We start from the raw sequence: 12,617 nt of genomic DNA on the forward strand, positions 1-12,617 counted from the left end.
CTGTGCTTTCAGGAACGTCTGTGTCTATGTCCTCCTCACAATCGTCCTCATGCTGGCGGCTTCTAGCCAGGTTCTGCAGATACTGCAGGATAATGCGCGAGGTGTTTACAGTGCTCACAACAGCAGCGGTGAGCTGAGCGGGCTCCATGCTTGCCGTGCTATGGCGTCTGCGTGGGTAACCCAGGAAAAAAGGCGCGAAACGATTGTCTGCCCTTGCTTTCACGGAGGGAGGGAGACAGGGAGGGGAGACTGACGATATGTACCCAAAACCACTCACGACAGTGTTTTTGCCCCATCAGGCATTGGGAGCTTAACCCAGAATTCCAATGGACAGCGGAGACTGCGGGGACTGTGGGATAGCTACCCACAGTGCACCACTCTGTGAGTCGATGCTAGCCACGGTATTGAGGACGCACTCCACCGACTTAATGTGCTTAGTGGGGACATACACAATCGACTGTATAAAATTGACCTAATTTCGTAGTGTAGACATACCCTAAGAAACCCAACTGTTTTGACAATGCTGTTAGTGTCGCTGCAGATGCTTGCTGAGGTGCATTAATCGCTGAAGTGTGCACAAGTCTCCACCAAGAGTCTGTCTCAATTGGATTCACTGAACAGAGCTTATGGTGTGAAGCAGAAGTGCTGAAGAGGTCCAGTCTAAGGAGACAGTGAAGCTGCATGTCTTAACCTAGGAAGAATGAGATCCCTAGGGGGTCTGGCACATTGAAGGGATTCCTTCTAGAGGATGTTCCAAAGCTGGAGGTGTAGTACTGATCCTGTGGATCTGTGACACCAAGGCAACTGGTGAAATTTAATGGCCTCTGATATACAGCAGGTCAGACTAGATGATTTATTGATCCTTTGCGGCCTTAAACTCTGTGAAACTGAAATTTGCTCAGTGGGGTCCTGAACAAGTTAATGAGAGCTCTTTGATTTCAGCTCATTGAATAGTTATGTTTTAGACTTAATAGGTAACATTTTCGAAAGTCACTAAGTGATTTAGGAGCCTGCCTAAACAAAAGCTGGTGGGATTTAGGATCCTAAGTCACATAGGTACTTTTGAAAATTTTACCTAATATCTATTCCAATTTATACTAGATATTTGGAATATTTTAAGAGCCTTTCTCAAGGCACTGGGCCTCACGTTAACAGATCTGTCATAGTGCCAGCCTTCTTCCCACATCCCCAATCTGGTTAGGCTGTCCTGCCTTCATAGACTCATAGACTTTAAGGCCAGAAAGGACCATCATGATCATCTAGTCTGACCTCCTGCATGTTGCAGGCCACAGATCCTCACCCAGCCACTCCTGTAATAAACTCATAACCTCTGGCTGAGTTACTGAATTCAGCAAATCATGATATAAATACTTCAAGTTACAGAGAGTCCACCATTTACTTTACTTTACACCTGCAAGTGACCCATGCTCCTTGCTGCAAAGGAAGGCAACCTCCTTCCCCCCACCCGGGTCTCTACCAATCTGACAAGGGAGGAAAAATTCCTTCCGACCCTTTCCTTCCTTAAACAAGGAAAATATCTACAATACGTCTGGGGTATGCTTGTGAAATACTGTGTTTTCGTAAAAGATTTGTGATGTTCTTATGATTTTCCAAGTTAGTAGTCAGCTAATAGGAAGCATGCTGACCCAATCAAATCTCAAATCATATGATTTTTTCTGTTGAAAATATTTAGGTCTTCCCTTTCTTCTATTTTCTTTTTCTTTTATCAATCATTAAGTCTCCTACATAATGTAATAATTGAGAGATACAGTTGTAATAATAGCTGGATGTCTTGAATCCTCTGTTTGATTTGGGGTCAAATTCTACCCTTCAGAGTCTCACCAGAGAATAGAGGGAAAGAGTTGGGTGGTTCAGGCCCAGCACTGGGAGTTGGAAAATGTTGGCTCTCTCCCAACTGTGCCACACACTTGTGTTGTGGCCTTAGGCAAATCATTTAGGGGCTGACAGTGCACCATTGAGGTAAATGGTTTTGTCATTGGTTTCAACTGGACCAAGATCGGCTCTTTGTCTACACTTTAGTTTCCTCTTCTGTAAAATGGGGATAGTAATACCTCCCTCACAGGGGTTTTGTGAGGGAAAATTAAATGTTTGTGAAGAATGTTGAGATCCTTAGTTGGAAGGTGCGTTAGAGTGCAAAGTATAATTAGTTAATGGGAGTTGTGTGCACATGTCTGAGGGCAGAGTTTGTCCTTTAGATTGCAATGCAAGAGGAAAGAAAGCTAGAAAAATTAAGCAAGTGACAGCTGTTGCTAACGTCCTGAAAGAGTACTGCATTTACATTTATTTTGCAGGCCAAGTGTAACACTTCTGCACTACAGTGGTACACTGTACTTCTTGTACGTTTGTCAGAAGCAGTCTGCAAAAAATAAGAGTGGTGGCTGCCTCAAAAATTCTGAGAAAAGGTAAATTTGAACATATTGATTAATTTCAGCAAAATCTTGACATTGACCTGGTTTTCTTCTCAGTACAATTTAATCCTTCATGTGATATATTTATTCTCTTGGTTGTTCAATTTGGCGTCCACAGATGATACCCAAAATTATAATCGCCAAGTTACATTAACTTCAGTTTGTACCAAAGTAGTCACATTTACTTCTATTTATCTAACAACTGATACAGCCTGGGCCTGTTCACCATGTTGATTCCTTTTAGTGTGGGGTCTTTTTTCCTTTGTTCTGCAGCCATAGAACTCTGTCCGGCTAACAGTGAAATCTACTGATAGTTCATTGGTAATTAGAATTATAATAATTTGCATAGCACAAGACTCCATAGATACAAAATTGACCGCAACTATTGAGTGAAGAAATGAAATATTGTTACATTGCTGTATACTATGAAGTTTAATGTCTTGTGTGACTTCTGGTTGTAGTAGGCTATATACCCAATATTAATTATGAAATCAAATCTTTAAAATAAAAAGAATAATGATAATTTTGCTGTTTTAAATACATGCAAAATAACTCAACTTACAAGTGTCTCACTAATTACGGTGCTATATATGTAACAATATAAGTGTGAGTGGTTAATCAGACTGAAAGGAACAACTGGTAAAACACTGCACAGAAAAGTTCAGCGTTTAAATGTCTTTCCAGGCTTTTATTGTCAGAACATTAAAAAATTAGCTTTATAACCATCAGAAAAGAAATGACACAAGGTATTCACCTCTCTGGATTGCAAGCGTTCTTTGCTTGTTTTGCCCTTCGTGTGTCAGCCAAGTGTAGCAAAAGTTTCCAGCCTCTAGAAGGACAATTTTATTTCCCTCACTGAGTATTCTGCAGAGTTTATACAACCTATCACAATGAGTAAATGTTAACAACAAAGACAGATCACTGCCTCATTAACTGTAAACAAACTGTATATTTGGAGCCAAAACATGCACCATCATCAGGGCTAACCTAACTTTCTACGGGATCAAAGTTTTCTGTTGAACCTTTATTTTTCTAACAAAATGTGGAGTAGTAGTTAGAGCAGGTGACTGAGGATCAGAACTCCTGAGTTCTATTCCCAGCATTGTTACAGACTCACTATGAGACTATGGGTGAGTAATTTCAACTCTCTGTGCCTCAGTTTCACCTGGTTTATTAAATAGGAATAACAATCCTTTCCGGGCTCACAGGGCTCACAGAAATCACATTTTGTATGTGTGTGTTCCCATACTGCCTGGCCCAATGGAGCACCCAGTTCTGAGTGGGGCCTTTAGGTACTACCACAATCTAAATATTAATAAATAACAATTAATAAGGGATGTTGTGAGGCTTTTTATGTTTATAAAAACTCTTTGAGATCTTTGGATGAAAGATGCTATCTAGGCTTTGTCTGTATTACATCTTTTTAACCAGTTAGTGGCATAGGTGGTGGTAAACGTGTCCACAGAACTAAGGGTGTTTCACCCAGGCTTTCAGTAGTTGTCTTCCTGTAACTTTCTGGTGTACTGTTTATGTGGTGTTTTTAGGAGTGTAGTTAGGGCTGCCAAGAGATGCCTTTGGGGACCAAGCCTCCTTTCCAGCTGTCTGTGCAGTAGGACTTTCTAGAGTGCTGCTTGTGCCACGCTATGTGCATGGCCTTTGGGCACAGGGGTCCTGACTGTCCACGAACAAATAGGTGAAAATGATTACATGAGGTGGTCACTACATAAAGTAATCACTACAAAGGTGGTACTCACACCTTCTTGTCAACTGTTGGAAATGGGCCACCTTGATTGCATTGGCCTCATTAGCACTACAAAAATAATTTCCCCTCCCTTGGTATTCACCCCTTCTTGTCAACTGTTGAGAATAGGCCACTTCCGCCTTAATTGAATTGGTTCGTTAGCACTGACCCTCCACTTGGTAAGGCAACTCCCATCTTTTCATGTGCTATAATATATATTCTGCTTACTGTATTTTTCACTCCATGCATCTGATGAAGTGGGTTTTAGCCCATGAAAGCTTATGACCAAATAAATTTGTTAGTCTCTAAGGTGCCACAAGGACTCCTCGTTGTTTTTGCTGATACAGACTAAGACGGCTACCACTCTGAAAAGAGGAGAATCAGTCCCTCTATCTGTAGCTCAGGCACTATATAGTTCCCCAGAATTTTCCAGAATGCACTAATACAGACTCAGCAATGTGGTAGTTGTAGATGTACAAACATGGAGTTGTGTTGTGAAAAAAGCTGCTGTTTGAACACAACAGTGTTTACAACAGAGTTTGTTGTAAATGATTCAGATGACAGTTTCACAAACTACACCTCTACCCCGATATAACGCGACCCGATATAACACGAATTTGGATATAACAAGGTAAAGCAGTGCTCCGGGGGGGCGGGGGGGGCTGCGCACTCCAGCGGATCAAAGCAAGTTCGATATAACGCGGTTTCACCTATAACGCGGGAAGATTTTTTGGCTCCCGGGGACAGCGTTATATTGGGGTAGAGGTGTAATTACCAAAATATAGCACAAGGGCACAGCATAACTCGAATAATAAACTGCTCTGATGGCTCAGTTTTGGACCACAATCATCATCCAATAATTTGAAGCTTTTTGCTGAGAGTTTTAATATAGTCATATGCCAAATATTTCTTTGAAGCCAGGAAAACAAAACTGAAAAAAGCCCTGCAGTCTCTCAAACCTCATATGCTGCTATGCACATTAGAGGGTATAGTCTCATTGTAGTGTGCAGAACTTTATGCACAAAATACTCAGAGTGGTGCAGCAAATTAGGAAGTTAGCAAGTAGTTACAATGGCAATCATTAGCGCTAACCCAGGGCTTGCACTTTAGCACAACATGTCACAGTTGTTAGCAGTAACCAGTAGCCTTTGTTTCTTACACAGCAGGAACCAGAAATGACAATTCACATTGGACTACAGAAATGTATTGATTACTTTATCTCCTGTGTGTCACAAAGCTTCCTTTAAAAGCCTCTCGTGATATATGTTTCTGAGTCTCATATAGTCAGGGCCGGCTCTAGGCACCAGCAAACCAAGCACATGCTTGCGGCGGCACATTTTCAGGGGCGGCATTCAGGTAATCTTTTTTTTTTTTGCTTTGGGGCAGTGCGTCGTGCGCGGGGGGCGCCCTGGGGCCGCTGCAGTTCGCGTTGCGGGGGACCAGCGCTCGCACCTTGTGACTGGGCCAGGCAGGCTCTGAGTGGGGGACACTCGGGCTGGGGGCTGCCCCGCGGGGCACACGGAGCCGCCTGCAGGTGCCGCAGCCGGGGCTGGGTGAAGCGGCCCAAGCCGCCCAGGGACTGCGGCAGGGTGGCCAGAAGCAGCAGCAGCAGTGGGGCCATAGAGGGTGGGGCGCTGCCGTGTAGGGCCCGCGTCCCGCTCTCCGGGGCTCCGTTCCCTCTGGGGCTACCCTGCCCTGGCACCTCAGCCCCCTGCAGGGGCAGTCCCCTGGCTCTTCCCTCCCGGGTCCCGGCTGGTCCTGGAGACGGGAACCCTGGCTGGAGGGACCCTGGGCTGAGGCGCGGCCCGGGAGCCCCGCTGCTTACCCCGACCCTGCCAGCGCTGGACCGGCTGGAGGCGAGGGGGGAGCGGGTGGAGTCAGCACTGGTGGGGGGGGGCCCAGCGCTGGGGCGGCGGGGGGGGGGGGGGGGGGGGACACTGGGGGGGGGGGGTAAGAGCCCAGGGCGGGGGTGGGGGGCAGCCAAAAAGTTTTTTGCTTGGGGCAGCAAAAAACCTAGAGCCGGCCCTGCATATAGTGATTTATTTGCTATCATATTTGGCATTTATTTGCACCCCATTTTTGATTAATTTGTAAGTGGGGGAGCCTGGGAAATGTCCCTTTCCTAACCAATCTGTTTCCTGGCTGTAGATGTTCAATAGCCTCCCAGTCAGGGAATATTTTGTTTCTCTGCTAAGTTCTGTTCTGTAGCTTGTATTATTATTTCCAAATATACTCTGATGCACAATTTACCTTGGTCTGAAACTGCAAGACCTTTGTGTGGCTTTACACTTTTCTTCCTCCAGGAATTTCACAACTAAATCACTGATCTCATATAGGTGTCGTGGTGAATAAAGACTCATTCAATATATGCACACGATATTTAAAACTCTTTCAGGACCTCACTTGGACATGATATTTTATCTTTTGGCTATGGACCCAAAGCTGATAGAATTTCCTTTTCACATATGTCTGACTAAATCTGGGAAAGCTCAGTATGTATCACAAATGAAGATGGTTATAAATGGTTTATTCTAAATACATTAAAGGAATTTTCTGATTTCCTTTAATGCTTTTCATTAGTGAGAGCACCATTTAGCTAGCTGGGAAATACATCTTGGCAATCCTAAAGAACAAATTCACTTGCAAAATGCACATTGAAATTGTATTTGCTAACATACTGTGCAAACAAATCATGCCTCTGTATGCTGATTGAAGGAAATGAAAGTGAGAGATGCAAGGGATCGCTGCCTCCAAGTTGCTGTTGCCATAGAACTGCTGCTGCTGCTCAAGAAAAAACTGCAGCATGGATTTCCTCTGCCACTGAAGGTAAGAAGAGGGTACAGCAAGGACTGGGGGAGGGGTAGAGAGCAAGTCGGTGTCCTTGCTATCTAAAAAAGGAAATTCAGTTTCAGTGTTTGTGAGGGCCTAGGGTGACCAGACAGCAAATGTGAAAAATCGGGACAGGGGGTGGGGGGTAATAGGAGCCTATATAAGAAAAAGACCCCAAAATCGGGACTGTCCCTATAAAATCGGGACATCTGTTCACTATGTGAGGCAGAAATGCTGGTGCAAAAGAAAAAAAAAAATCTCAGCTGCTTAGGGTGGCAAGAGTGACAAGGAAGCACACTCCCCTGCTCTCTGGAGGAGACACTGCAAAGGAAGGAGGGAGAACTTAGAAGAGCTGTTACTTTATCATTTAGAAACTGTTTGTGGCTGCTTCTGAGATAATTACCATTTGACACTGCTGTACTATAAATATTATCCTAATGAGCAAAGGCAACTGTGAAAGAAATCCAGTATGGTGGATCGGCAACAAAAAAAAGTAATGCTACATACCCAATATAATATTGAACACATTTGTGCTGTGTGTATAAAGATGGTTTAATTGTTGTTTACTGTTATGGCTATTAAATGTTCAGCACCCTGTGTGCAATCCTAAGAAGGGTAGACACGATTTATAATACAATTGTTATGATGGATCGGTCTTTGGAAATGCCTTAGATTAGATACAATGAGAGTGAAAAAATATAATCACTAAAACATGTTACTGCTAAATATTGGTGAGTACTCAAAAACACTTTTGTCGGTTGTTGAGAGTCAAGAAGTGGTTTCAGACTTGCAGAGTGGAATTCTGCGAAGTGACTGAGGCTTGCAGTGTAGAGTCCTCAATGAGTCTTCCATAAGCGGCTTTTGTTGAATTCTCTACATCTGCTTAGCCTCTCTGTCATATCTAGCAGTTCTTTGCTCTCCTCATCTCCCGTGGGCTCTCACTGGTTCTCCACTCCATCAGAGATCCATTGCAGGCAGATTTAGCCATATGTTTTATGCAACAGACCCTATACGATAGGAAGCCAGGTCTGTCCCCTGCTAAAGCCAGTGTATGTTATTCTGGTGGCTTAACGGGGTCTTAAAGATGGTAAAAGCAGACCTAATAGACTATTTTCAGTGTAAGGGCAGTGTGCCAATTCCCCATGCCACCCCGAGTGTAGTGGCATGCGGCATACCAAAGGTGTGGCCAAGGCAGGAGGAATCAGATGATAATTTGCTGCTGTCTCAGGTCCTCTCCTAGGACCTCCTTTTCTACCAGTCTGCCCCCTTAGCGCTGATCTCCTTCCCCTCAATCATCAATGGGACCTCTGTTTCTGCTGGGGTCAGAGGGGGAGTGAGCAGAGCACTCTGCATTCCAGCCATTCTGGCCTATAGATCAGTCAGTTGGCAGCTTTGGGACGCTGCTGTAAGGGTATGTCTACTCTGCAGCTGGGAGGTGTAATTCCCAGCTCGGTAGACATGCATAGGCTAGTTCTGCTTGAGCTAGCACACTAAAAGATATCAGCATGGCTGCGGTGGCTCGGGCTAGCCACCCGAGTATGTACCCAGGGGGTCAAGTGGGATTAGTATGAGTTAGGTGCCCAAGTAGAAGCCTGCCCGGGGTGCTGCATATGTACTCTGGTTGCTTGCCTGTGCTGAAGCCCATGCTGCCATGTCTGCACTACTACTCTTACCGATGCTAGCTAGATTAAAACTAGCACGGGTATGCCTACCTGAGCTATAATCAGACCTTCTTGCCTGAACAAGATATTTTAGTTTAACAGTTTTATGATTGCTAAAGTGACCCAGTTTGTGTTATCCCTAGACACATTCTGTAACCCAGTTGTTTTATGAGGCAAGCACTAGGGTAGCAGATACTTTATGAATTCCTAGGGAATGGGGGCATATTCTAATATGTCCTGTTTTTGTTTGTTTTAGCTAATACTCAACTAGTGGAGCTGCTGGTGTGTGTGGGTGGAGGGGAATCCAGCTACAGAAGATTTGCTGCTCGCTGTGACATTTTACAAATAAATCTCTTTCATTGGAAGTGAGTGGCAGGAAGTATATTTCTGCTGGCACCCAGGGGTCAAAATAAGAAACAGAAGAGTGTTCATCTCCACTTAAATGTTTTCCTGTGTCTGACTATGTTTTTCAGGCTGGTGAGCTACAGAGTTTGGATACATTAGCCAAACTGTTTGTTTAAATGAGTTATTGCTGTCACTGTTCTACTGATGAGTGCTTGCATTCCTCCTTGAAGCCATTACTAAACTTGAATCAACCCTGACGGTTGATCTTAAAGTAATCTGAGCACCGCATTTAAAAAAGTCCTCTTTGGGGCAAAGGAAGCTAGAAAGGTGTCCCTCTGTCCCAGTCTCTTGGCCAGCTTTGTATGTTCACTGTCTCAATTTTTTGCTTTGTATGTGTGGTTTCCATTCCAACCTGGGGTAGTGTTTGACAGCTGAGTGGTTTACTTCGGGCTCCAAAAGTAAGTGCATCTGGTGGAACATGTAGCATCGCTGGCTGAATCCTTTACAGCAACTTTTCACAAAAGAAAGTTGTTTTGGTTGCCAGTTCTTCGAATCATGAGGCAAGTACACTTCTTTGACACAGATCCTGTCTCTTTGAATGGTTCTGATATGCTGGGAGTCACTTTGAACCAGAGCTAGGCTTATATACAAAGTAAGCACTCTGTGCTTTTGAGGGCCCAGTAATTTAATGCCTGTCTTTCAACTTGCAGGCCAGCTTCTGATTTGGAATGAAAACAATAGAGCCAGAGGTAGAATAATCAGTGCCAAGCCTCCATGACAGGCAGCAGATCTACAATGTGGGGCAACTCATACCCATCTCCCCATAATTCAGAAGGGTGGCCTTACTTTCAAGTTTGTGTCCAGTGTTTCACTAAACAGCAGACTGAGATCAGCACAGTAGCCCCATTAACATCAGTAATTATTGTGACAACATGCCTTACCTAATTAGGAAAACCCTCACTTTTTCTTCCTCTTTTGTTTTAGTGTGCAGTAGAATCATCTTGTAGTGAAGTCAGTTTTTAATAGACCAACTTCCCTTTAAGCAGACATCCTGTGTAATTGTGATTGCAGGGGCTGATTCATCCTTATATGGTTTTGCATGAGGAATAGAATTAAGGGTTCTATTGTATATGGCCCACATGTGTAACCAGACTCTGGAATAAAAAAAATCAGATCTTTCCAGTGTTTTGTCAGCGTAACTGCGAAACCTGAGCACCAGTAACTGCAGGGCAGCCCCTGCCTATAGAACAGAAGGGGTAAAACGTAATTGTGATTTGGCACCTTTTTAAAACCCACTTTGCACTCATGGCTGCGACTCCTGAATCAGGAGCTGGCATCCAGCTGAGTTTGTCATTCTTGAATGGATGACTGGAATATATGTTTGATTCTTTGATTCCTCTTTGCGTGGGATCATGTGATGTTTTCCCTGTGATGTCATGATCCCTCCAATGCAATTACCAATCAGAGTAGAGCTTCTCAGACCGAGGACACAGTTCAGCAGCCCTTACACTCAAAAGTCCCATCTCTGGTTTTCTGTAGAAATCAGAATGAAAGCTTTCTGGTGCAGGGACTATGTCTTAATTTTATAGTTATAAAATGACATGCACACTTATAGTGTGGCATTTTGTACATAATAATTGGGCAAGCTTTCTTTGCATGCTGAAAGAGATTCAGCATTAAACAAGGAGGTGCATAGGTGTGGTGATGTTTATCTGCTTAAACACATGCTGATAACACACTGGCACAGAGGACAGTCCTGAGTGCTAAGCTTCCTGTCTTTTTATCTGTAACCAGAAGTCCTACTAAATAGGAAATTGTCAAATCAATTCAGAAAAACTGCCATCTACTGGCCAAGCTAGAGATGTGCTTGCTCAGGAATTAGGTCTTCTCCTTTGTCTTACATATATGTACATTTTTACCAAGCATGACTTAATAATAATATAATAGCTTGTAGTTCATTTAGTCAGAAATAGAGCTGATCAAAAATGTTCAGATGGAATGTTTTTCTGTCGGCAACTGCCATTTCCCCTCATTCAAAACTTTGCAAGGAATGTCAATTTTGACAATTTCATTTTGGGGCAAAAAAAATCGAAACAAAGTATTTTGATAATGATGAAACCTTTTTTGACATTTTTTGAAATATAACATCCCTGTGCCCTTTTGCTCCCATTTCACCCCCAACCCCAGTTCTTACCCCTTTCTTCTCCCCTACTGCTATCCCCCCTTGCTCTTGCCAGTGACCCCACCCAACTCCTGCCCCTGTCTCCCCACTCTGCTTCTATTTTCCCCTGCCTGAATCCTGTCCCTGTTCTCTTCCCCCTGCTCCTGCCCCGTTCTCATTCTCTGCCTATATTCCCCCACTCCTGCTCTGATCCCCCCCCAGCTCCTAAACCCCTTCTTCTCCAGGGTCCTATTCTCTTTGCTCCCACCAAGCTCCTGCATCTCTCCCTGCATCCTGTATCTCTTCCACACACACCCCATATCCTGTACTCCAGTCAGGGTGGTCCTCTTCCTTGCTGCTTGGGGGTCAGCTGAAGGAACACTGTGAGCACAGGAGAGACATTCTCCCTGATACCACTTCTGGTGCTGGTGCCACAGGCAGCCAGGAGGCACAACTGTAGGGAAAGTCCAGCTCAGCTCCTGAAAACCTGGTCTGGAGCATGAATAGTCTGGATGGAAACTTCAGAGAATTTAGTTGCCAAATGCTAACAAACCTCTACTGAATATGTGCCATCTGCGATTTTTCAGAGGCTTATAACTTGGCCAAATTTGGTTGGATTTTCATGGGCATGGCAAAAGACACAACTCTGAAACCAGCGTGACCCCTCCCAACCAATCCCTGCCAATTTTTAAGTCTTTGTTCCAAAGCACTGAGGTTCTAGAGCTTCTCAGCAAAACGGTTATAATAGGTTTTTTTTTTTAACATGGGCAAAACAGTGTATTTTTCTCTAACCTTGTTCTCCAAAATGGCTGAACCATTTTAGCTGAAACTTTCAAAATAAGTAAAAAAAAATAGCCTTTGGCAGACACCCAGCATGGAAAATATCAGCCTGAACAATTTACATTTGGCAGTGTTATAAGCAACAGAAAACAGTATTTTATAGTGGAAAGTGTCGGACAGCCTTAAGTATAGACTGTCACCTATAATTAGGGCCCTATGAAATTCACAGTCCATTTTGGTCAATTTCACGGTCATAGGATTTTAAAAATCATAAATTTTATGATTTCAGATATTTAAATCTGAAATTTCACACGTGTAATTGTAGGGGTCCTGACCCAAAAAGGAGTTGTGTGTGGGGGGGGGAGTTGCAGTACTGCTACACTTATTTCTGTGCTGCTGCTGGTGGTGGAGGTGCCTCTCAGCTGGACAACCGGAGAGCGACAGCTATTGGCTGGGAGCCCAGCTCTGAAGGCACAGCCATTGCCAGCAGCAGCACAGAAGTAAAGATGGCATGGTATGGTATTGCCAGCCCTACTTCTGTGCTGCAACCTTCAGAGCTGGACTCTTGGTCAGCAGCCAACACTTTCTGGTTGCCCAGCTCTGAAGGCAGCACAGAAGTAAGGGTGGCAATACTGTGACCCCCCTAAAATAACCTTACCAGTCCCCTGCAA

The sequence above is a fragment of the Terrapene carolina genome, unplaced genomic scaffold (assembly GCF_002925995.2).
Source record: "Terrapene carolina triunguis isolate 2854851 unplaced genomic scaffold, T_m_triunguis-2.0 Scaffold88, whole genome shotgun sequence".
NCBI classification, from domain to species: domain Eukaryota; kingdom Metazoa; phylum Chordata; order Testudines; family Emydidae; genus Terrapene; species Terrapene triunguis.